Source organism: Strix aluco, chromosome W (genome assembly GCF_031877795.1).
Source record: "Strix aluco isolate bStrAlu1 chromosome W, bStrAlu1.hap1, whole genome shotgun sequence".
In the NCBI taxonomy this organism is placed as follows: Eukaryota; Metazoa; Chordata; class Aves; order Strigiformes; family Strigidae; genus Strix; species Strix aluco.
Genome location: NC_133970.1, coordinates 1,458,933 through 1,470,010, shown reverse-complemented (window position 1 = coordinate 1,470,010; position 11,078 = coordinate 1,458,933).

Genomic DNA, 11,078 nt, shown 5'->3' with positions numbered 1-11,078 from the left:
GTGCCTGGGCATGTCCACAAAAAAGCAGTTACTTGTTACCGCTGCTCCCACAAGTCTTTGAGAAAGAGTTTTTACGAATACATGAGCGTACACGTAAACACGCCCGTCTCTCCTCAGGCAAATACACCTTTTTTATATTCTCCCGCCGCACGAAAGCGCTTCTGCAGACAACGAGGGCGAGGGAGAGGATCAGATAACCGGTGACTAACAGCACAACACACACTTCAGCGCAAGGAGTCGGTTGCAAACAACCCACAGACTTTTGGCCACGAGACGTTCGCTCATCCAGACGGCATCAGCTACGCACGAGCCGGGAGGAATAATTCACTTCTGGCTTTACATGGACTCGTTAACAAAGGGATAGAGGGAAATAAAAAAAAGAAAAGGGTAGCGAGATTCTGCTTGATTAAAAGCGTGTGGTGGTAGGCGGGAAAGGTACCTCCGGGGGACAAGGATCTGCCAGGGTTTGGTTTTGTGGGGTGCAAGAATTTGGGGGAAATGCTGAAAAAGCACTTTATGGTCATGGTGAGCAAGGGGCTGTGAGACCCAGCGGCTCAACCACAAATCTGGGCGTGGGGCTCGTCCCCTGACAGCCCCGGGCACAGAGGAGGGGGGTTGGGGCTTTGGGTGCCACCGGGGGTGGGGGAAGAGACCCTTTGGGTGCTACTGAAGGGGGAAAGGGGCCCTTTGGGTGTCGTGGGGGAAGAATGGGTGCCCCCGCAGCCAAGACTCACCTTTGGAGGGGGAGGACATGCTACCTGCCGGCACGGCTCCTGGGCAGCGCCCCCCCAGCCCGGAGCCCAGCTCACCGCTGCTTGTCGGCTTGCTGGGCCTTGGTGGCCACGCCCTGCCCCGCCCCACTATGCCCCGCCCTCGTTGGTGGCCCCACCCCAAGCCCTGTGAGAAGGGTTAAGGGGGGTTTTGGTCCTTCTCCCTACCCGTGGGGTGCAGCCCCTGTGCGGTGGGGAGGGGGCCGGGTCACCGCGGCAGGGAGCCAACCTCAACCAGATGCCCCCAGGACACATCCGAGCTGAGTGGGACACACAATCATGGGATCGAGGTTGGAGAAGATGATAGAATCATATACAGAATCATAGACTCATATATAAAACCATAGAATCACAGAATGACAGAATCATTGAATTGTTCAGGTTGGAAAAGACCTTTAAGACCATCCAGTCCAACCGTTAACCCAGCACTGCCAAGGCCACCACTAAACCATGTCCCCAAGGGCCACATCTCCATGTCCTTTAAATCCCTCCAGGGATGGTGACTCCACCACTGCCCCAGGCAACCTCTTCCAGTGCTTAATAACCCTTTCAGTGAAGGAATTTTTCCTAATATCCAACCTAAACCTCCCCTGGGGCAACTTGAGGCCGTTTCATCTTGTCCTGTCGCTTGTTACTTGCAAAAAGAGACCAACACTCTTCTTTGAAAAGCTTGGGACCACACTAAGCAGGAGACAATACGGGGAAAGATGAAAAATCTCCATTTTATGGAGTAAAATCTGGGACCTATAGAGTAAGTTGCTTGCTGATGTTTGCAGAATTTGGCCTGGGAACTAAATACAGAGCTCTAGGTTGGAGGTTCATGTCTTCTTGTCCTCCTCCACACAGGGGCAACTCTTGGTTCCACTTGGTCCAGTCTTATGAATTGACCATAGCTTCTTAAAAGTAAGAAAATAATCCAAAGGTATCTCCATTACAAAAAACCCCATTCGATCTTAGTAAAGCCCAACAGAAAAGAGCAACAAAGCTGGTGAAGGGTCTAGAGAACAAGTCTTACGAGGAGCAGCTGGTGTCATTGATTCCAACCATGAACCTACCACTGCCAAGTCCATGTCCCCAGACGTGCACATGTCACTGCGAGTGCACACAGCAAGAGGTGCCTGGAACTGGCTTTTCCCTCATCAAATTCCTCTTTTTCTACATGGGTAAAAATGGATGAGGAAAAAGGAGGTATTTAGAGATGTCCCATCCAGCTGGGGTGATTAATGCTACCTCTTAGTATTAATGAGGCAGAAGAAAACTAGAAGGAAGAAGGCGAGAAAATATGGTAAATACAGATAAAAGCGAGGCACAGAAAAGCAGATACCTCAAAGGAAAGAAACATCTTGAAGAACAGTGCTTTAAAGAAAAATATTGATGGAAATACAGCTGGGAAAGCCACAAACATACTGGGAAACAGGCTAAAGGGGGAGAAGGTAAAATGGAGAATGAGGAGATAAAAGTGTGCAATAAACTCTTTTACAAACAAGAAAGTCTTGATCAGCAAGTCCAGTCCCCTAAGATCTATATCCTTCCCTATCACATCACACCCATAAATATATCAGGTTGCACTCTGTTTTCTTTTTCCAGCAACGTTTTGAATCTGAGGGTGCTTTTGGCCAGGACAGGCAGGGGAGGTCCAGGTGTTGCACACCCATACGTGCCCCACCATACGTCCCCTGCCATACGTCCCTCCCCGTATGTGCCTGCGTGGCCGGGGGCCACAAGAGCTGAACCTTCCTGCCATGCACACACCTCACCCCATTTCTGAGCGAGGCCGTTGTGATGGTCCCGGTTACCCTGTGTGAGCCCCTTGTCTGAACAACAGGTTTCTGTTGGGGTGTGAGAGGATTTTTTTAACTAGAAATGGGGGGGAAAAAAAAAAGCTGCTCTTTTTTCATTCTGCCTGAGGGCAAAGTTGGGCCGGTTCCCAGCTGGGGAGCAAACACAGGAGAGGCAGCGCCCAGCTCCAAGGTCAGCTCCAAGGTCGGCTCCTGGGGAGCGAAGAGCGAGTGCTGCCAGGCACCGCACAGGTCCCCGCCTTCCCTACGCTCCTGCCCTCCCTCCAGCTCCAGCCTCCCGGGCTGTTTCTTCCTTACCAATAGAAGCTCTTAAATCTGGAAAATGGGGGGCCCAAGAGGTGGTTTTTCTTGTTATCAGACCCACTTAAATAGCTCACCACTGATGGTTAATCTTGAGCACATTCCTGGGACTAACAACCTTCTCAGCAGGCTCCAGCTGTTCTCTGCAGCCCAGGAAGGCTGAATCCAGGGTGATAATTTCATTTGCATTTATTGCTTAAGGAATAAGGCAAAATGCAACTTGATATATCTGGGAAGCCGCATATAGAATTTTGCCATGGGAAATCTCTGAGGGTTTGAGATTTAGCACTTTGCAGCGTGATGGTGACAGCAGAGCATTGACATAGGGCGATGTGGGGATCCCTCCTCCGATGGGGAAGGCCCTTTGGGGTGATTTAGGAGGGATTGAACGAGCTAAACCCCCCCCCAGGTGCCTGTGTAGGCCCCGTCAGCGTTCCCAGTGGAGGTGTCCTGCTGCGCTCTCCAGATCCACCACACAAAAACAGGCTCCAGGAGACTCATCCTAAACTTCTGCATCAGCCCCGCGCTCCGGCCCAGCAATATTTGTCTGGGTGATGTGTGTTCCTGCCCCGGCACAAGAGACGGGCTGGGTCTCCCAATTAGTGGTTGCTAGAGAATTTGGACTCTGCGACTAACCTGAGTCCTTAACCGGTGTAACTCCCACGCGGCAGTGGAGGGTAACAAACCTGGGTAATTTAGGTCAGCAATTCAGTCTTGCCCTGGGACCATCGTCCCTCCTTGCCGCAGCATCCTGTTTTCATCCAGCTATTACGCCGCACGTAGGTTTTTATAGGCTCCGCAGCGAGCTCAGCGTATGAATGGAAACTCGGCTCCTAGAGCTTGTTCAATTAGGTGACCATTTCATGTTATTATTCAAACAGCTAATTTTTACCTACATAAAACCACAGTTATATCCACAAACCCATGAAAAAGAGAATGGAACAGTTAATATGTCGCTATAGGTTTTCCCTCAAAACTTCAGTTTTGTGTTTTGATGAGTAAAACATTAAGTTTTTTTGCAAATTTGGGGGTCTGACCCAAAGCCTGTTGAATACAACGGAAAGACACTTTTTATATACCTGTGAAAGAGGCTCTACTGAAAATATAACCAGTAATTCAGCTGCCTCACTTTTTCCTCTGTGCATGATGGCTCTTTCATGGGTGTGACTGCAGAGACCTGCGAGCTTCAGCGATCCTGTCCCAGGTCTCAATTAGCGTGATGTTGTGCCTCAGCTCCAGCCTAGCCAGGAATTTCCTTAGTGGGAAGATTGCTGATCAATAAGGCGTGACACATCCCTCATTGGGAACCGGTTTGCCCTGACTCATGTTTCTTCTGGCTCTTCCATGTGACCCTCTGCCATGCGTCCTCCCAACACGGCACTGCCCGCCTCTGCCCGCTGCTTTTACCTGCACGTCTGACTCTCTGCTCCCCAAGGAGCTCATCTGAAGCCAGCTTCCATGGAAAACATTCAGGAAGCTTTAAAGTAAAGATTTATAAATTGTAATGGAGATTCAAAGTTCCTTTAAGCAAAGCTCCCCGTGCATAAACAGCCTTTTACTGATGGCTTTTGAAATGGTTTCCATCCATAACCCCAGAAGAAGGTATTTCAACAAAGATTTAACGTTAGATAAGAACGTCCGATGACATTTTGGCTGATCAGCTCAATAAAACCTGTGTCTGCTGCCTGGCGTGAGTCAACAGGACCAAGGAGAGGAGAGATGCCAAATACCCCGTGCATCCCAGCATGCCACACGCCTGGGTTTTCACCAGTGACATTTTCCCTGGACCGACCCCGGACAGCGGCTTACAGGCATTTTCCTACACTTAAAATCCTTCTGCAGCAGCTGTCCGTGTCCATCCCTTGTTGAAACCACCAAAATCACCCCAAAACTGGAGGAATGTGGTATGGGACATCCCAACTCTCAAGTCCCATACACGTTAGCCAAGCTGCCTTGACAACTTTTACATGTCTGCAAACACGGAGGGGTTTGTGGCTACGCATTTGCACCAGAGAAAGTAACCTAGATTGTTCAAGCTAATGTTCAAACTAAAGAGTAATAATCCTTCAACAAGGAGCAAAAGACAGCTCTTTTGCCTCAAGTGTTTAATAGTCACCAGGGAAGCCTGGTAATTAATTTATTGCTTTAATTATACAGTGTGTTAACTGTTCCTGTCAATGTCTTTTTAAGATAAGAGTTTTGTTGCATGAGTAGTTTGGGCAAGAATAAAGAGTATTTCTTATCTTGCCTAGGCTGAAAACACAACATTAGCAGGAAAATGAAGCCCTCACTCTTCCTGCAGTTTATAGAGACATTTTAAAAGCATCTAACCAAGACTAGGAAATGCCTGCTTACTCCTGACTAAATAGGTCCTCTCACAATATTTGTTATTTGGAAATGAAATAAATATTGTGTCTGGTCTAACCAACCACTAATTTGAATTAAATAGAAACTAAAGCTTGAAATTTGTTCCTTCCATTTCATATGTACAGAAGACCTTGTGAACCGAAGAGCTTGTCATTTTTTTTTCCCCCCAAATAAATCATTTGTTCTAACAAAATGCTCTCCCTATAAAACTTGCTTCGCTGTAATTAAAATTACGGGTGGTTACTGGAAAGATTTATATGCTCTGTTGGTACTAAATAATCCTACCAAACTTTACTTGCCTTTCGAAGCAGTCCCATATAATTATCCAGTTGTGTATTGAAATTACCACTCCTCTGGGCAAGTGTGTACCCGGGAGGGGATGTTTAAGCCATGACTGATATTAGTCACAGAAGGACCTTCCCTTCGCCAGTTCCTTTCCCGGGATGGCCAGTGGTATCAGGGACACGGCTCCCGGGGGCCGTGCCTGTGTGCGGTCACGCCTCGCTGAGGGCAAACACCCCATCCTCCTGTCCTCTCTAGATTCCTCAGTCTCCTACAAATCATTTTAAGGTCCAGTTTTCAATTTTTGCGAGGCACGTAGTTGGAAGAAAACCCTTACATTTCCCCAAGAGCACCAGCGGGTCGTTTCGTGGCACATAGTCCTTAACGGGCTCCTTGGGCCAGCCCGAGGCTGGCTAATGAGATCACAGGAACCAATTAATCCAATCAGCACAGAGACCACCCTAGAAAGGAGGCTCGGGTTAGGAAGATAGACTTTTTGCACAAAGAAATTCAAAGGAGTCAGGAAAACCTGAGCTGGACCATTATGCTTATGTTTACACCTGGCTGCTATAAAGCTTTAGTGCTAATTTTCTGCACTGAGTGATGAGGAAAGTAAGGTCTGGAAATTGTGAATCACCAGTTTCCACCCTGATCTGCTGTGCAGCTGTATGGCACAAGTAAAGCACAGCCACGTGGATTTTTTTTAATCTTCATACGCGACTGCTTTTAGAAAATAACTATTTTCACGGTCTGATGCTGGAAAAGAAGATCCAAGACACACGTTTTCTTGCCTGTGTGAACACTCCGGATGAGAAATGATTCAGTGATATTCTCTTACCTACTAACAAATAAGCTGTCTTCTTCCATTCTGGGTTGTAAAGTTAATGGTTTTCCTTTCCTCCAGACCCTTTTCCCCTCATGAACAGGATGGGATACACAAATGTCTAAATCCTCTAGGATTTGCATTGCAGGGTGTTCTCCCCAGCTGCAGGAAATACAGGAAATACTTGAATCTGCCTTTCACAGCCTTGGGTCACATAATCTGTGTTTGACCTGCAGCAAGAAATTCCAGCCCAGATGAGGAACCACTGCTGCACCAGACCCCATCACTTTGCTGCTGGGAGGAGCCCACAGCCTCAACGCTTGCCCACCAAGTTATCCTGGAGGAAATGAGTTCAACGTGTGGCTTTGAGCCCAATTTAATACAAGACTTCAGGGGACACTGCCCATTGAAGGTGATGAACATTTATTCAAGCAGAAAGGGGGATTTATCCTGGGCGAGCGCACCGTGCATGGGCACACAAAGTCAACGGCTGGCCCCAACCTTCTGGAGGTGCTTCCAGTTGGCTCTCACCCAGCAGATACACCCAAGGAGCTCTTGTGGGTGACATAAACAGGGCAGGGCCTAATCCTGAAGTCCTAACGTAGCTGGAACATGACTGAGGGGTCCGCTGGGTCAGCAGCAGCCCGGCGCTCAGCAGCAAGTATTGATGATTGACCTGGAGAACTACCAGGAGAAATGTCTGGGCTTACCCAAAATCTCCCCGGTGTTGGGGATGCACATTCACACTGGGTTTCTCGAAGCAACACTTAGATGAGACACCTAATTATTTTCATAGTTTTCGCCTTGAGGTGTTTTCCTGCCTCTCAGCACAGGAAAAAATCCCATTTACTTGAACATTAGTCAGGTGCTTGAGAAGTGTGCCTGGGAGTGAGTGGGGCAGCAGCTGCTGTGCTGGGGATCCAGAGTGTGTAAGGGCGGAGGAACGCTGCGGTGTAGACGTGGTGGGTTCCAGTTTGGAAAGATGAAGTCATCGGCACAACCACAGAGCAACTCGCTGCGGCGAGGAGGAGTTATCAGCATCGTCTCACTGTTATCTCAGAGATCTGCAGCCTCACAGCACCGTCCAGTGCCACGTTATCTCTTTTGTGAGCAGGGCAATAGGACACATACGTGAATCTCCACGGCACTTCTTGATCCTATCATCCATCGTGTTTTCTCACTGATTTTCAAGCAGTTGTGTCATCAAGTATTAACTGAAAACAGGGTGAAAACAACACGACTACGACACAGATTTGGACCTTTACTAGCCTGCTGGGTGGGCTACAGGTACTCTGTAGTCCACACTTTGGGAATTACTGTATTTAAGCTCCATTACTGATGGTATTTTCTGAGTGGTAGTTTGTGTATCAGCATCTTTTCGCTGCTTGGAACTCATTTGCCTTCATACCTTGGCATTATGTTCAGAGTCCTCATGCCAGGAAACATGGTGCCAGTAAATGTCAGATGGAAAATGAGAAAACTGCTCAAAAACTTGCAAAAACGCAGTTAAAAAGCTGTTTAAAAATATAATTTCAGTGTGTTTTTATAGTACTTACATTTATTTTGATAGGGTTGCCGTATAGAGTGGAAATGAGATGTATATGAACTACACGTCATTTTTACCATCTAGACACGAGTGTGAGAATAAACTTAAAAAATTGAAAATCTCGCCATGCAGAGCCTTTCATTCCCAGCACAGGGTTGAAAGTCACTGGTCAAGGGGCACTTTGCTGCTGGCATCTGTGGGGCTGGATCTTGGCCAGCAATTTATTGCCATGAGCATCGGCCCAGGGTCTGGGGTGTCATTTGGGGGGGCTGAGCCTGCCGTGTGTTTTGGGGAGGCTCCATGTACGTGCACATGTGGAGGTAGACGGGACTGTAATGAACCCACGATGATTTTAGTGGTCAGGCTGGTGAGTAATACGTGAGTCAACGCTTGTCTCGGTGTCTTCCCAGAGAGCAGAAATTCTTGAATTTTAAAATAAAATATCCCTCGCCGATTTAATTCTGCAAAGTCCATTTGCTCTGAATTTCTCTCCAAAGGTGTCTCTTCTCTCTATTTACACAATAAATACATATGAATAATGAATTCTCCAAACCGAATCGCTCCGTGCCGCCTTGCTTGAGTGGGTTCAGTGAATCGATCACTTGTGTTGGGAGGCAGTCATTAAATTCCCTTCTGTTCAGCTGCTTCCCACAGGACTGGTCTGCGATCCACGTCAATCTCCTTCTCCCCATCCTACAGCTGCTGCTCTGGGTCTTCATTTTGATAAACAATCTGTTAACTGAAAATGGAGCCCCAAGTTACTGTAGCTAAATTATAATTATTCTACTCATCAGAAAGCGAGGCTTAGAAAGAAACATATTGAAAAATGACAGACAGTGATAAATTTGGGGTTTCTGTTCTAACAGTTTTGAAAATGTGCCACTTCCATTTAATTCTGCATTCGAGAAATGATAGCACTGCTTACGGCTCTTTACACGGTACCAGATTTTATCTCCTAGGCATGGCATTGCAGAAGCGACATGACAAAATCGTCTTGGCCTCTCGCTGGAAAAAAAAAACAACAAAAAAAACCCAAAAAACGCCGATGTCTCAGCAGTGAAGCCCCAGCAGCATTTAATGACTCAACCCGTGCCGGGGCTGGGACCACATCCTGACTTCCCGTCTGAGCCAACGTGTCACGGACATTTTGCTGCCTGAATCACCCCTCTTCTGCCAACTGAATTTCACCTCTTGAGCCTAAGGACCTGAGCTGTGCTCTCATTCACTTCAAAACTGCTTCCATTAGGCTTTCTGCTGATTTTGGAGAGCAGACTCTGCTCTTGTAGCCCTCAGGCTTTCTGTTCTGGGTACGATCACGGCATCAAGTACTTGCAATGGTTTATGTTCTTCTTTAATACAGTAGATGAGGAGATGACAAGGTGAAATATTTGGAACCAAAGATGACAAGGTGAAATATTTGGAACCAAAGATGTTGCAGCACCTGGGGTTTTTGTTGGTTTTCCTTGAATCACCAGTTAATCAGAAATATAAAGATTGGACCACTGAATTGGAGGAGATAAGGTTATTGATCCACGATGGCGCAAAAAGTTGATAAGCAACGGTAGTCAGTCCCTGTTCTCCTCTCGCAAAGGCAGAGCCGCAGTCTGAAAGAGGCTGTAAATAGGTTATAAAAGGCCGTGCTTCCATCTGTAGAGCTCTGAGCTGGCTTTCTCTTGAGGTGTCGGTGAGGTAGACGCACGTTCTCAGGCCCTGTGCCACGTCCTCACCGCCCAGCCTCACTGCGGAGACACGTGGGAGAAGGATGGACGGGCCCCACAATTAGTGAGGAGTTTCCCTCCAGGAGGTGACGTGATTCTCACGGGAGAATTCTGCCTCACGGGTCCAGAGTTGATGACAGGGTGATGCCTGCCGGTCCCCACACCCACGTGAAGATCTTCATCTTTTAGGCCTGTTGATAAAGGTCAAAGGTGTGAAGGGAGAGACGTGACCTGAGGTCCCGCCTGCACCCGGCGGGTGCTCGCTGGGCTCCCCAGCATCCCCCAGCCCACACGGGCTGCTTTTGAAACCAGACCAGGAAATAAAGGACCCTAAATAATGACTGCCACCACCAAAGGGCACTGAGTTCAAGGGACTTTTGACCAAACCCTTCGGGGTTTTATTGCTGTAATGTTTGTTCATAGAATTATTTAAGCCTTGACTATTTAACCTGCCTACATGACAGTGTTCCTTTTGTCATCCTGTTTAACACATTGAATTATTTTAAATTCATCATTCTGGACTTCTCTACGTGATAGTGTCTTATATCTTTTAACTCAACTTGATCCTGGTTTTTGCTTTGCTGGGAAGTTTTTGCTTGCTGAATGTTTCTTTCAGCCTCTTTGATTTCATGGTGGGGCAGGGGGCTTTGAAGCTGCCCCATCCATCACCCAAAAAACTGCAAAGGGCAAACGCTGCTCCTGACATCCCGGTACCGATAAGATTAGAGCGGAGGGTGCGGATGGATGGTGATGACACCGTGAAGTGTTTACAACCAGGTTTGTCCAGCTTCTATATCTGATATATCCCCTTCAAAATCAAGCTGTTTGACCTGACCCGAGCGGCACGTGAAGCCACAGCAGACAAAAGTGCTAATGCAGAAGTTTTGTGATAAATAATTGTCAATCTACCGATTCAAGCAAGAAATGCAGCGCTCGCCCCCTCCCCAGGGTCTTTGCATTCACTCTGCTGGGCTCCAAAAGACTCTTTGCTCTTTGCAATCATTGACATAAAAAGGGAAACTTCTTCCTTGAGCTGCAAACTTCTTCGGTAAACATGTGAAAAAACTGGCCAGAAATCAGAAAAACCTGCAAAAAAGACAGAGAGGAAAAGATTGTTGGCCTGGAAGGCTGCTGTAACAGCCCCCAGGACCCAAAAATTGCCATAATGATGGTAAATCCCAGAAAATTTAAAAAAAAAAAAAAAAAAAATTCTGAAGGCACTTCAATCTTGTGGGAGCAATGCTGGATCCTCGCCCCAGGCAATGGTCGCTCTCTCCCCCGCTTCTCCGGCCCCTCTGCAAGGCCCGGCCCCGGCGCTGGAAGCCGGCGGGGGGTGCGCAGGGGATGCGCGGGGGATGCGCGGGGGATGCGCGGGCGCGCAGTGCCACCTAGTGCTGCCCGCTGGCCCCGCTCTGCCGCCGGGAAGGGCCGGGTTTGGCCGGGCGGGGGCCTGGAGTGGTTACTTCAGTGCTA